Source organism: Sinohyriopsis cumingii, chromosome 18 (genome assembly GCF_028554795.1).
Source record: "Sinohyriopsis cumingii isolate HCF-2022 chromosome 18, ASM2855479v2, whole genome shotgun sequence".
Classification (NCBI taxonomy): domain Eukaryota; kingdom Metazoa; phylum Mollusca; class Bivalvia; order Unionida; family Unionidae; genus Sinohyriopsis; species Sinohyriopsis cumingii.
This window is the reverse complement of record NC_142978.1, coordinates 70,935,564-70,951,633: the sequence shown is the minus strand read 5'-3', so window position 1 is coordinate 70,951,633 and position 16,070 is coordinate 70,935,564. Positions and strand designations below refer to the sequence as shown.

Sequence of the window (16,070 nt, the reverse complement as noted above, 5' to 3'; positions counted from 1 at the left end):
TCAAGAAAGCATATGTGAAGTCCATACATCAACTGTTTCTCCATCAACCTTGGTGAAATCACTATTACTATTTGGATCATTTGATTAAACCACTCCCTTGATAACTCGCAAATGCGGTTATAACATGGGGTCATGTGGATTCCTTTTTTTTAAAACCAGAAAATCCCTTTTTTTTAAATCAGAAAATAAAACCCCAAAAAATGATCCCTGATTCCTGAACTTGAAAAAAATTGCGATCAAAATTGGTAACTGAAACGTTGATATATCGATTGTTTTATGGTTGAAACGGTAGATATGACCTGGAAACTTTAATTAACATTTTTAAATTATCAACTTTTAATAAGAAGTCATATAGTTGGTACATTATCTTTCCCAAACAACATTCTTAATACACCATATTTAAAGATATTCAAGGAAATTTCAATCAATGAAATGTCACTTATGCCTAGTGTAGGCAGTACATTAATATTTAAATGCCAATTAAATAATTTTTATTAAGTGAAATTTGTCTTTTAATTCAATCTTTTAGTTCCACTTAAGCATAATCATCATAATGCAATGTGCATTTAAGTGTAAAATGTGTCAATCTACCGTAACAGCTATGTATGCAAGTGTTTCTCTGAGAACCTAATAAAGTGCTTTTTTTTTATAACTGACTTGCGGAAGTATTTGTTGTATTGTGGCACTGAATTAAAAGACGGCTTCCTTTGTATTAATTATGTCTTTTGAATCATATAAAAGAAGTGGAATATAAAACAAAAGTTAAAAGGTACATAAATCCTACATACTTAAAATCTAGTGGCCACGGTCATATGTCGGGTGAACTCACTTCTGTTGATCAATCAAACACTGTTATAAATTTTACTATGTAACATAAACTACCTTAAATTAACCAACTCTTTCATAACTGTGATCAAAGATAGCAAGGCAACCAAGCGAAACGAATACTTCGTAAAATAAAGAGCTTGATTTCACAGATATGGACCATTATGGGCAAGCGATTTTCAGAGAATTTCTGAACTAGCACTTAGAGATATCCTCAAGGATGATAAGAAGTTTCACTCTTACTTTCAGTGAAATCACAACATCAGTATGGTACTAATTTAACAATATAAAATTGAGTTTCAACATAGGCAATTGACTCATGAAACAAATGTTGCTAGTTTTTTTTAAAAAGGAATCTTGTTTGGCGGTATATCAACTGAAAGTCTAGTTTCAAGCTACTTTGACTCCTGACTTGCTAGTATACTATTTAATTCCACTCTGGGAACCAGACTAATCAACAAAAGAAAAAGCAGTTACATAATACACGTTTTCGTATACTTGTGATGGTTGTTGAAACCAGTTTGAACGATCTTTCACGTTGGAAATTTTGAAAATAAATGTTATTTATACAGAATAACAAACTACTTCATTAGAAAAAGCAAGCTATTAACAAATATTATCGACGTGATTGCAAAAAGAGGATTCACTCATTATACAGCCCAGTTCCCAACCCCCAACGGTTTCCTCGATGTATAAGCAGATTTTTTTAATTTTTGGAGGTCCCTCAATAACTTGCGTCCTCGCTTATAGCGTGGCCTATGTTTGTGGACCCCATTATGCATGAGTTATTGAGGGAGAGGTGTATATCAGAGTGTAATTGCTTATTAAAATACAACAAAAAGTTCTGGTGTTGTTTATTTTAAATAAATATTATGAATGGCTCATGTTAGGTATCTCTTTACCTCATGCAAGCGCCTTTGGACGCCTCTACTCCATTTGCATGGAAGCACCTTATGATGCCTCTACCCGATTCTCATGGAAGCACCTTTTGACGCCTGCTTTAAACATTAGCCATTTTGGGGAAAACCACCTATTAGATACTACAATCATTGGTGTGAATGACCATTACGTCAGATCACATGGTTGCTGTTTATGCTCTGGTCGAAATCTGCTATTTAAAGTAACTGGGTCGTATTCTCCACTCTCAAAAATGGAGGTTGCGGATTTGGTTCAGTACTTACTCAAGCTTTCACGATTAGAATCACAACTATGAAAGCTTCAATAACTTAGGTAAAGGCTCTGATAATGATGTAGGCAGCATTTAGTTTTTATAAATTGTCAAATTCAGATGATTTAGTGATGTAGACGCAGACAAAGAACTTGTAAATTTCGAGTATGAGAAATGGCAGCTTTGGCTGGTCACCCGGCTGTAGAATGTCCATCATATTCCATGAAAAACGATGGAAAACGCTGGAAAATTCTAGCATGGAAAACGCTGGAGTATTTGGACTAATATTCCAGCCTCTGTCCAGGGTAGGCTGGAAAACCCTGAACAATTCTTGCATGGAAAACGCTGGACAATTCTAGCATGGAAAACGCTGGAGTATTTGGACTATTATTCCAGGATATGTCCAGGGTAGGCTGGAAAACCCTGGACAATTCTAGCATGGAAAATGCTGGAAAATTCTAGCATGGAAAACGCTGGAGTATTTGGACTAATATTCCAGCCTATGTCCAGGGTAGGCTGGAAAACCCTGGACAATTCTAGCATGGAAAACGCTGGAAAATTCTAGCATGGAAAATGCTGGAGTATTTGGACTAATATTCCAGCCTCTGTCCAGGGTAGGCTGGAAAACCCTGGACAATTCTTGCATGGAAAACGCTGGAGTATTTGGACTATATTCCAGGCTATGTCCAGGGTAGGCTGGAAAACCCTGGACAATTCTAGCATGGAAAACGATGGAAAACCCTGGACAATTCTAGCATGGAAAATGCTGGAGCATTTGGACTAATATTCCAGTCTTTATCCAGGGTAGGCTGGAAAACCCTGGACAACACTAAAATTTAGCTGAAAATTGTTGAAATATTTTATGAAAACGAGATTTTTAACAGTGATGCAACTTTTATTTGATGATAATTTCAAGAAGAACATGATCCAAATTACCCCAACCAACTCCTTGTATTGACTGTGATGTTTAGTAACTTTTAAACAAGGAAACAAAAATTAAAAACTATACTTGTCACTGGTAGCTTAATAGGTTGTGCACTAGTATTCAGTAGACAACATGGCTTAAGTTGTCATAAATATCGCTACACTTCTACTGGTGTGTCATAAAATCCAGATTACTGGCTCCTTAACATCATCCAAGTTTCTAAAAATATGTTCTCTTACTCTAGTTATAGTTTGAATTTATTCTGAAGCAATCTTAACAACAAAATAACAGAAATTCACATTAATTTCTATCTCAATTTTAATTAAAAAAATTTAAAATATTTTTTTTTACACGTGTTGTTTCATAGTTCATTAACCACATTTCTTATTTTTCTGTTGTCACCACTGGAGTCTGTGGAAGTGATGGTACTCTTGATGGTTTAACCAAATCGCAAAGCTTCTATCTCACCATCACCTCCCCAATGTTATACTTCTCCTTCATGATTTCTGAAATACAAATCATTGTATATTAATGAATAGAATCAAGCAAGATTTCAAATTTATTTCAATCCCATATATATATATATATATATATATATATATATATATATATATATATATATATATATATATATATATATATAGAGAGAGAGAGAGAGAGAGGAGTGAGAGAATGAGTTATGCCTGAAACATTTCATGCAATTACAGTAATTTTACAATACCTGAGGTTGGTAATTGTAATGAGGCACTTGGCTTGATGACTAACTTAATAGGCTTAAAAACCCGTGGTTTCCATCACAAATTAAACTGGCTACCTAACTGCTCCTGTGGCCTAAGTCTAAGTGGTTAGAGCGCCTGCTACTGGTGTGAGAGGTCACAGGTTTGAACCCTTAACCGAGTCATACTAAAGACTTATTAAAAAAATGGTACTATTAGCTGCCTTGCCTGGTGCTCAGCATTAACCCTTTACCTCATGCAAGCGTCTTTTGACACCTCTACTCCATTCACGTGGAAGCGCCTTTTGACGCCTGCTGTAAACATCAGCCATTTTAAGCTGGTTTTCATAGCGCCACCTTCGGAGAAAACCCCCATTTAGATACTACATTCATTTCTGTGAATGACAATTACATCGGATCACGTGGTCACTGTTTATGCCCTGGTCGATATCTGCTATTTAAAGTAACTGGGTCATAATCTCCACTCTCCAAAATGGAGGTCGCAGATTTCATTCAGTACTTAGAAAGTTTTCACGACTAGAATCAGAACTACGAAAGATTCAATAACTTAGGTAAAGGCTCTGATATTGATGCAGGCAGCAATTAGTTTTCATAAATTATCAAATTCAGATGACTTAGTGATGTAGATGCAGACGACAAATTGTAAATTTCAAGTATGAGAAATGGCAGCTACGATTGGTCACACGGCCTCACTGACATGACAGTGAATGAGTCCTCTCAAGATTTTAAAGCACGTAAAAAATTCTTCAGTGAAAAAAATTTACGCAGCTATAACAATCAGACTTTTAATCTTAAATTTTTCCACACATAATAGATGTGTACCAAAAATGTAAAATGGTTACAATTGCTGTTTAACATAAAATACACTACAATGCTTAACAGTTAACAGGCAGGCCTATGCGTATGGAGTCGTATAGGTAACAGGTGCTCTATTTATAGCATGCTGCACTTTGTAATTATGCTCTATAAGGTAAACGGTTAAAAGGTTAGTGTTAGGACTGGTCAACCTGGTGTCAAGATAATGTGACTGGGTAGAAGACATTATGCTACACATCTATGGCATGATATCCCAGTGCTAGACATCACTATAAATTGCCACACTGCAGACATCGTAGTGATGTGACTAAACATTTGTTAAAGCTACGTTACTAAACATCTGAATCACGCACACACAAACTGGCTACCATATACATGCAGTTGTGATTATACCATTTAAACTGAAAGTAGATTTACATTGTCCATTTGAATATTGCCTGTCTACACTATAATGTTTCAAGTAGTAGTTGTGGATACATTTAAATTTCATAATAATGTTCCAGCCTTAGTTCATAAAAAAATTTTGTTACAATTTGGCATATATTTTGTCATAGGTTAACAAAGTTTAAAATGCATGGTTAATAATTTAAAATATACCATAAATTATTTGAATTCTGGACTGGTCTTGGTGAGGTGGCCTTGTGTGTGCTTATTATTGGCTCTTGCCCCAGTTAGTGTCTTGCCAATATATTCAACAGAGCTGTACAGCATTCTGAATATTTATCTAGCAGCTTTGTTAAAATCCAAAATCTGACATATTTCTGCCTCATGCTGGGTGTGAAAAAAAATTTCATCCAAATTTTCACCATGATGATTCATATGCACTAAGTTCCTGATATATTTACTTATCTATATACACGACTCCAGGTTACAGCTAATGTTCTAGACATTTGAATTTGAAACAAATGTGGTATTACCTCTCGCTTGCTTAATTCAAAATTAAAAGATCGAAGAATTTCAATGAAGCTGTCGCCATCAAGTTGTTTACATAACTGTGCCTTGCCACTTTTTTCTGAAATTAAAGGACACAAACTAAACAAGTATTTTTGGTGAGGAAAATTGATAATCATTTCCAACAGTTTACAACTGTACATTCTTATTAATTATACAGTAAGTTACTATTAAATATTACTGAAATGGCTGAATATAAATTGGATAGACAGAAACAAGCCATAATCTGAATTGAAGATTAATTGGAAAAGAGATCTACCGGTATATTTCCGAGTCACAGTCTAAAATTAATTAAAACAAATATAACTTATTGCTACAAATAGCACACTGTCTGGAAAATAATAATGAAAATGTAAAAAATACAAATACCAGTCAGATCATTAATAATATCAAGGGTGAATAAAATTTAAAGTGAAATTTACAATTTGGAAATTTATATTCGCAAGGCCGGCACGTACCAACTTTTTTGAAAGACAGACACGAGATGACTGGTCATTGTGCATTAGGATAAGTAAAAAATGTTGCCAATTATGTAAACAAAGCTTAAAACATAACACATACCTTTCAATATCCTTACAAGTTTGACGTTTAATTTATCAGTCTTCAAACAGCATAAAAAAAAGAAATTGTTCCATAGGATATATTTCGTAATAGCTTTCAATAAATTTACGTCACGCGAAGTCTTTTGCAGCTAAGATACTTGGCGGCCGTGCAAATAATTTTGCTACAACTGGCCTGAGTAATGACTTACCTGCTATTTTCGCAATAATACACTCATGGTATCCCTTGAATCCACGACAAACCGCCATCACTTTCTCTCCCGAGCGATATTCCTTCATTTCTTTTCGTGGCGAGTGTACATTAGCCATACAGATTATGCCTCATTCACCCATATAACCAGTGATATTTCTGGTTCAGTGGTCATCTAAAAATCCTGGGATATTTTATATTTTACGATTTCAATGACACTCCAATCGAAAATTGCGCCCAAATTCTAGACTGGTTATCCACAGCGTTTTACGGTGCCAAATTTGGAACCAAAGTTTACAGAAACGGTTTTTTTTTTTTTGTTTTTTCTTTTTACAGAAAATTTGGTTCTAACGCATGAAATCGAAATATGCCAGCTTTTTCAATGTAGTAATTGGTTAAAAAAAATAAGCACATAATTTTATATCCCATCATAGTCAGCTTCATCAGCCATCATCATACGGAACAACCTCGGCTATTTCTGCGTGACAAAAACGTGACTCCGATACGTGAAGGCGAATACTTGACAGAAAAATCAGACATTTTGTTCTCTTTTGATTTATGATTTATCTAAAGAGTTAATATCTATACATCGGATACCAACGCCGTGATTTGGATATGTTGGGGAATGATTGGTTTACAGTAAAGTGGTTTTAGAAGACAAAGTTTACGACCAAGAGGCAATATCGTGTCGAGGTGTGGAACACAAATGGAAAGACAACACAAATTGGACACCCAAATATTATAGGTGAGTATGAAATAAACGGAGTCTCGACTTTATCTCGTTTGCCCAAGTATAAACTGACTATATGATTAACCGCCCAACACTATATATGTATGACTGATAATTAAATTGTAAGCAAGTATTTAAATAAATGTGAAAAGATATACAAGGTGAAAAACAAGTTTCCTTTTGCACCAGTTTTAAAATTAGAGTAGGTCTTTTTGTTTTTCAATATATATGTATATATAACTTTCAAAGCAACCTAATTTGTGGAATTTTATTTTAACAGCCATAACCTTGTAATTGTCAGTCTTGGAAATGTTAACTCCAGTGATACATGTAAGCCCAAACAGGGTTTGCTCTGGTATTATGATAAAGTTGTGAATTTCTAAAGTATTTATAGATCTAGTCCAAATAGGTCTTTAGGTTACTGCTAAATTTTCAGACTGCTACATATATAAGTAAAATGATAACTTAAGTAACTTAAGTCCTGGAAAAAGAAATTTTGAAAAATTTCACATTAATCTTAGCAAGATTAAAATGTACACAAGTTTTACCATGAAGATGATATTTGAACGATATGTTAATGTTTTAATCAGTCTGACTGTACAGTCTGTAAACATTTTAATGCTGTTTGTGTATTACAGGTACTGGTGTTCAGGACAAAATATATAAGCAGCTTGAAGTTAATTCCACAAAGTCCATTCCTAAAAGCACCATGTACTGGAGGAAGAGAAAACAATGGTAATTCCAGGAGTAATAGAGAGTTTTTTTACATTTTAAATAATGTCTGCAGCTGTCTCCCACAACAATGTTTATTTGTGTGAAGATAAGCATTATTCTTTATACATTTGTTCTTACCTAGTACATTCACAGCTTAACATGGCTCATATCTTAAACACAGTTTCATTACCATATCAATAATTTAAGGAATAAACAAATTTCACTGTACAACACTAAGTGGAATTTTCAGAGTTCAACAAATTCTGAGTATATGGTGAAATCATTCAGTATTTACAAACAGAATATTCAATGTACGTGTTTGAACAGAACATTCACTCTGTATGGGTTATCCAACACACCATACACAATATATGCACAATGTACACCATATTTAACCAAATCAGCCAATTACAGAAATTCCAGGAAATATCTGATCAGTATTGATTCTTGCAGTACAAGATATAATAATTTATTGTTATGCATTGTCACACTTCAGTTTTTAATTATTTAAAATGTTAAATATAATTTTTACTTTCATTTTTGTTATAATGCCCTAAAACGTTATGAAACTTTAGTTGTTTTTCTGAAAACATCACATACATTTATGAAGTGTATGTTGTATCACATGTACTTTGTATGATTGAGTATATTATTGTGTATCAATTACTTGTCATTTACATGCATTCATTGTGTATCATATTTGCATTACCCATGTTTAAATGATGCATGCATTAACATTGGATTTGTTAAACTAAACTACTGTAACAGTGTAATATTAACTGTACATATTCAATTCCCACAACAAAACAATAATGTTTGAATGTTAAGATTTTAATATGAATTATACATGTTCACTAAAATTTGTATTTCTCATTACAGTGTTGTTGATCTAGGTGAATCCAGTTCTGTTGGTCTTGGATATTATGAAATTGGTGACAGTACGTAATACTAATCTTCAAATATAATGAGAATATCAACAGATGAACCAACTAGATATGGTGACAGTGACATGAGTTTTTCATCTGACTCAGAAGAAAGTATAGAGTTTTAATCAAGTTCAGATGATGAACAGTATCATCAGGTGAATGAAGCAACTCAGTCTTACCCACCCCATGTCACAGATCCCCCACTTTATGTCATAGCCCCATAACAAGATATATATTGTAGTGAAATCACAAAGTCTGAACATGTTATTGTCCATGGGGCTTTGCCAACAAGACATAATTTGTCAGATGCTAAATATGTGACTTTTTGGACTTAATTCAGTTGCATCTTCCTTCAGCAAACACAGGATTGACAATTGTCAAAGATTTGAAGGAAAAATGTGAATTCAGTAAGGAGTATCTCAAACACAATTTTTATTGTGAGATCTGCAAAAAATTGTACTCCGATAAAGAAGAAATGTGTGAAACTGGGGGCTGTACAGGTGTACATAACTAATAATCATGAGCAAACATCTCTTTGGAATGAAGTTGGCTCTGACAAGAAAGAAGACTTCCTTTCATCATCAAAAATAGGATCAAGTGTCTTCGAGAACCTATTATTGTTGTTGAAATTGGAAATGCCATTTATGGTACTGTTCTCCCCAATCATCATGAAAAGGACTAAAATGGCTTTCACCACTGCACAGCAGAATTTCATACTTATACACTGTAGTGTCAAGCTCATGTGGTGAACAGATTTGGACATATTTATGATTTTATATGCACCAGATATTTTCTGGTCAGGATTTAACTAATTTTTCAGGATATCTTTTCATACATGTATAGTTTGTGTTACACCAACATTTTTGTATAGTGATGTTCTTTTGATAATGAACATTTAATTACATATGTGGTACTTACAATAAATGATGTACTACTTCAACACTTGTAGTTTGTTTTTTTAAAGCAGGGGTCAAGTGTGTGTGTGTGTATGGTTTAGTTTGTTTATTTGACTTGTGTCCTCTATTTCTCAGTATATATTTATCATAGGTTTGAAATAATAGTTTAGTTTCAAGTTCAAAAATCTGTGTTACAGCGCAGTTTAGTCATGATTGCTCTTTCTTTAGGTAATTCAAAATAATTCTTTGTACCAATCTTGAAAATTGACTAAGTTCTTTTCCAGGGTTTTCCATGCTGAAATTTATCCCAAAAATTCTAAGTCCAAACTGTCCATCCTTTTCCAGGGTTTTCCATGCTGAAATTTATCCAAAAAATTCTAAGTCTAAACTGTCCATGCTTTTCCAGGGTTTTCCATGCTGAAAAAAATTCAGAGTCCAAAATGTCCATCATTTTCCAGGGTTTTCCATGCTGAAAAAAATCAAAGTCCAAAATGTCCATCGTTTTCCAGGGTTTTCCATGCTGAAAAATTTCAAAGTCCAAAATGTCCAGCATTTTCCAGGCATGTCCAGCATTTTCCATGCACAATGTCCAGGCTTTCCATGCTAAATTCTGCAGAATATTTCATTTTTCCATCGTTTTCCAGGGTTTTCCATGTTTTTCCATCGTATTCCATCCTTTTCCAGAGCATACGATGGAAAAAGTACAGCCGGGAATGTGGCTCCACTGACTTGAGGGTGAACAAGTTCTCTCAAGATTTTAAAGTACATAAAAAATTCTTCCATGAAAAATAATTATACAACTGTAACGATTAGATTCTACTCTAAAAATTTTCCAGACATAATATATGTGTACCAAAAATGCAAAATGGTTAAAACTGCTGTTAAATGTAACATACACTACATTGCTTAACAGTTAACAGGCAGGCCTATGTGTATGGTGTCATATAGGTAACAGGTATTCTATTTATAGCATACTGCACTGGGTAACTTTGCTACATGTATATCGAAGGGATAAAAAGCCATACACTCTATGAGGTAAAGGGGTATCTATTCCTTCCTCTCCTTATAATTTTCATCAAGAAAAATTGTGATCTGTTCCAGGCCCAAATTGAAGGCCTTTTCTTCAGCCAAACGGGTGCACTTTTCTGATCTTTCTTTGTCAAGTAAACAGGATAGAATCGTGAACCTGTAGCCTTTACAACTTCTGACTGAAATTTTGCTGCATTTTGCTGCATGAATTTTTGTGTACAAACTATGAAAACTAATCTGCAATCTTCAAGCACATAGTCTAATGCAGATACAAAACGAGTCCCCGGTACAACAAATTCATCATATAGGATGGTCTTTACTGGGGGATTGAAACCTCTAAGCACACCAAGCTTCTTTTGCTGAAAATCCTTTGCTTTGGATATGTCAGCCTCACAATGTAAAATCAAAACGTCATACTTAATATCACCTGAAAAATATGAAATATAATATTATCAACTGTATTAACAATAAGGTGTTAAGATCTTAACATAATTTCTGTTTAACTGCTGTAATGTTTTGAAAGTCTCTATAAATGAATTCACTCCAGGAATAAAAGTTGATGCCCAAAATTTTAAACATAACCATTAATGCTGAAAACATTACAATATTGCAACATGCACATGAACAGTATTTTCACATGAGAGAAAATATAAGAATCTCTGATATAGACATAACATGTAAATGGGTTCTGTTTTGAAAATGGGATAGGGGATTCTGTTAGGGTACAGTACTTGATTTTGTTTGTTATAACATGTATCCAACTACTGTCATTATAGCCCAAGACCTGCCATTAAATAATATATCAGCAGATCAGTGTCTCTGATGCTTGCTTAAAATAATTACTTAAATAATCAGCATAGACCCTGATCTGTAAGCACAATTTGTGTTTGTATATCAGGGTAAATAATGTTTACAGCTGGATGCTAATACTATCCAAGTGAATAATATATCATTAAACTGTAATCTCTTTTAAATGAATACACCTTAAATGTAATCTCTTTTAAATGAATACACCTTAAATGTAATCTCTTTTAAATGAATACACCTTTAAATGTAATCACTTTTCAGTAGTTATGGAAGGTATGCAGAATTTCATAAAGATTGTCTTACTTGCAATTGCAAATGTCCTGTCAAAGATTTTCTTCACTGTACTCAGCTTTGCATTGATCTCGCTGAAAATCTGATCCGTTTCAAGAGACCTGATGCTTTCTAGAAGGACCTTAAACTTTTCATCCTGTAACATGTTCTCTTCTTCTAAAGCAACTAGAAAAAAATGTATATCATCCGGATTCGCTTCTATGATAAATTGCTTCAGAAGACCTTGAAAAACAGCTTTAAAATCCTGGAAGCGATTCTTGTACTTGTCATACAAAAACCTGGAAAGCTTCCGCCTACAGTCCAGCATTTGAATCTGAAAAAGAGAGATTATTTTGTAATTGAAAAATGTTGGTCATTTTGGTTTTAGTTTATTACCGATAGTACCCTGGAAGCAAATCTGATACTACTGCATAAGCTGTGTGCAATGACATATTACTTCAAACAATCTTCCAGTGTTCTGTGTCAGGCTACAGTTTTACTAACCAACCACAACAATAGAAATGTTTGTGCCTTTTCATCAGCGCAGAATTAGTATTCTGCTAATCAAGGTATACTTATGTAAACTTTTTTAATTTTATACAAAACTTTGTTAGAATAGCACAATAACTTCATGTCATAAATGTTGTGAAGTAAGAATCACTTCAACATCAAGGCCTTGAGAACAAGAAACTTCAATGTAGTTATTATTATACAATGCCTTGAATTAAATCAGCATTCATTATTTATTACTTCATATTTTCCAATTTATACTTGAAAGAAGGGTGTGTTTGGTAACTTGTCATTTTTTCAGACTTCAAGAGATTGGTCTTATTAGCCATTTTGTGGGACTTCGGGAATGTGGTATTAGTGGCTATTTTGTGGGACTTCAGGATAGTGGTTTTCTTATTGACCAGGTGATTTTAATATTAGGGCTTGGCTTTTAGCACCCAGCATATGTGTGTGTGTGTATATATATATATATATATATATATATATATATATATATATATATATATATATATATATATACACTTTAATGATGGCATGATCTAAACTAGGTAACAGAACAAAAGCAAAAGTTTTGTAAAATTCAAAAACAAGCAGTTTAATTGTCTAAGTTACAAAGTGAAATTTTAAAAGCAACTTACAGTACTGTGAATTAAATCCCAAATAAGCCTGTTGGATCACAAATTCAATAGTAAAGAATATTCAGAATGAATTCAAAGTCTTGAAATGTGCTAATGAACCAGGCTTGAGTTGATGTACCAATAATATTGATGAACCACAGTGATATGATCCAGAATGTTTCTGAATGAGTACTCAATAATCCCAAAGCAGTGTTTTAGTCCAAAACGCTATTGAGTGATTTGTAATTCCAATGAATTATTTAAATAAATGATTCATCTAAAATTATATCTATCAGAACATAACAGTAAACAATTCCAGCAACACATTACCTCCCCCATAAAGAAAAAGAAAGATTTATACAATAAAGCTTTCTTTTATACATTAGTAACAGAGATAGACAACAAATACATAGAATTATATTATATCATGTTAGCAAGGTTTGACATGACAAATTGTAATACAAATGCATGTGCATTTATATATTTATTCCATTTTAATTCTATAATTTCTCAGATCACCAATACAGAGACAATTGATCTCCAAAATATTTTTCAAATGCTTTTGAGATTCAATTACTTGAACTTTCAGCATAATAGTATTAATTGTTGACTGGTGATTGTTATCATTTCCTTGTCAGCTTAGTGCATGGTGTTGACAGACATTAAGCTTCCAATTTTATCTGAGTTTTTCCTTTCAATCAAATCAGGCCTCTGCTTAGCCCAAAGTAGTAAATGCTTATCATAAGAATCTTTGTAATTCTTTTGACCAATGTCTGGTTAAATCCCTATAAATAATTATATCATAATTTTACTGTCTGCTGGAGGAGCCAGGCAGGCTTTAAATAAACCAAATTCTGGCTAAGGATCCATATCACCATACTTAGTGTTGCTAGTTCACAAGTAATGTATAGTTATTCAAAATTTAGCTATCTACTATGAAGTTGCTCTTGTAACCATTAATTTTAGCTCCAAGACAGGCACCAAACTTGGGTCAAATGTGTGTTAGTGAAAATTTGGCTGTTGGCTGTAATTTCTATCTTAACAGTCCACATGTATTACTCCGAGGCAAAAGACTATAATTGTGGCTCTGTGTATGCTTAGCCAAAATGTGGCTAGTGTCTTCAATGCCTTTTTGTATAACATGCATGTATGGCTCTTAGAAACCAAATCTGGCTAACTGTATGATAAGCCAAATTTGGCTATCCACTTCATTGTCTTTTTTTCACAAGGTACATGTACAACTTTTTGGCAGAAACCAAATTTTGGCTCAGTGCATGTTTAGCCAAGTTTGGCTGTCCACTAAATGTAGGCTGAACCCAAATTTGGCTACTGGCTACAAAAGTCTCTTCTGCATAACCAACAGGTTTGACTTGTACAAAGCTCATTTTGTCTAAATAGTCAAATCTGGCTAGCTAATGTAATGTTCATTTTCATAATCTCTTAATCCAGGCCAATGAATGCAAGGTCTGTCATCATAATCATTGGGTATGGCTCTAAGAAATAAATAAAATTTCATCTAAATGAATGGTTAGTGAATATTTGGCTATTGACTGCTCTGTTTAACTTGCATGTTTAGCATCAAGACAACAGTATTATTGTGGTTAAATATTTGTATAACAAAAGTTTTGGCTATCGACTACTTGGTATCTCTCAGTACCTTCAGATGTGGTTATTAGACTATAAATAAACCAGGCTTACATCAGATTAAAACTTTGTTTTATGAATTACTGCATTAGAAACAATGATACATCTCTGACTGGGCATCGCTGAATAGAGACAACTCGGAATACCCAATAACGAAGACCAATTCCAGTTATGAATCATGATTGATTGGAAGACAGTATTTCTTCTCATAAACCATATCATCTTTCAATTCAAGTTACATTTCCCAACTTGCAAAAATGATGCTTTTTTCTTATTTTTGTTATTGCTGGCTTTAATTCCATCTCTTGGTTTAAATTTGATTATACTTCTTCAGCCTCTATTATCCAAGGAACACAGAAGCTCTTTACATCTGAAATCACCTTGATAAGAACCAAACATTTTGCATCTGCTTGGGACAATCTCATGTTTCCTGACTGAAATTTAAATGCATTGATACAATTCAGTAAGTTAAAAAATGAAGATTCCAATATTAGTTTAAAACGAATTGACAAAAATGCCAAAAAGTCCAAGAAAAAGACATGTTGCAGTGTTTAGTCCTCAATTAATGAGCTACCTGCTCAGAAATAATATTACAGTAAATCCATTTTATTGACAATCAAGTGCAGTTCATCTTCTTTGAAAGGCATCTATTGCATATATATATATTTTCCTCACTATACTGTCATTTAGATTTCATAATGACTTATTCAAAAAAAAATGTTTGAGGGTTACAGTATATGTATCAAAGTTTCTTAGCAGGCATTTCATCAATTTCCAATACATACTTTTGGTCAGAAAAATTACATATCAGCCCAAAATTCAGCAGAAATGTGTATATTACAAAGCCGTGAACAGTTTTAACCATTTCTTCCTTTCAGCAGTACTAAACTGAATTTCACTTTATCCAGATTTAATAAGAATTTACAAAATCATTTTTGTTTTTGTCTCTCTTATGAGTTTCTTTAAATGATCAGTATTTTTGCAAATATACTATACAAGTTTATTATTAGCATAAGAGCTCTGTACATGTAATATCATTAGCAGTACAAAAGGTAAGCCATGTAACAGTGATCACAAATAAACCACAGCAAGGTAATGGACAGTGAGATACACTTCAAGATAATCGGTTATATTTCTTAGTAATAATAATGTTTTCTTGTAAGAAAGGCTGTTTTATTGCCTCTAATGGTAAAAATCATATAAATACATTGGAGACAATGTATACAAAAGCTTTTTTATAAGATACTAAATGCTAATTTTCATAAGAAACATTTTAATAGACAGACAGACCAAGAGAAGGATTGGATGGATACAAATCTAGAGAAAAACTAGAAAAACTAATATTTAAAATAAATGTTTAAATGTACTCAATATTTATTTGCATTCCTTATACATAACTTAAAACGTGTAGATTCTAAACAAACATAGAACTGAAGACTGTTAAATATGTAATTATATGTCAAATTAAACATATTTGACTAATTAAACTTCAATATTGCGAGATAAATATTAAAACTGCTGAGAAGTAGATGTTATTGTAACCTTTCCATGTAACAATGTGTTACAGAAACATTCCATTTTCAACCAGTGAATTAGTAAAACTACATACATTCCTATCATAATTTGTAAGGCATACAGAAACATCAAATTGAATTACAATGCAACACAAATTTTAAATAATCAAAAATAACTATATTTTCATTTAATTAAAGAGCAAATATAATCTACTAAACATGTGTGAGTAGATAATCGTTTT

The 16,070-nt window shown here is 33.0% G+C and overlaps 2 long non-coding RNA genes across 2 annotated transcripts; one reads left to right on the top strand and one right to left on the bottom strand.

Annotated features, from left to right (window-relative positions):
* Window positions 1–2,867: 2,867 nt before the first annotated feature.
* On the bottom strand, window positions 2,868–6,311 carry LOC149776936 (uncharacterized). The gene is made up of 3 exons (XR_016416140.1): window positions 6,173–6,311; window positions 5,388–5,482; window positions 2,868–3,424 (listed from the first exon to the last, which is right to left on the bottom strand). It is a non-coding gene; the product is annotated as an uncharacterized LOC149776936 (long non-coding RNA).
* Window positions 6,312–6,777: 466 nt separating this feature from the next.
* On the top strand, window positions 6,778–9,481 carry LOC149776935 (uncharacterized). The gene is made up of 3 exons (XR_016416141.1): window positions 6,778–6,916; window positions 7,540–7,636; window positions 8,495–9,481. It is a non-coding gene; the product is annotated as an uncharacterized LOC149776935 (long non-coding RNA).
* The last annotated feature ends 6,589 nt before the right edge of the window (window positions 9,482–16,070 follow it).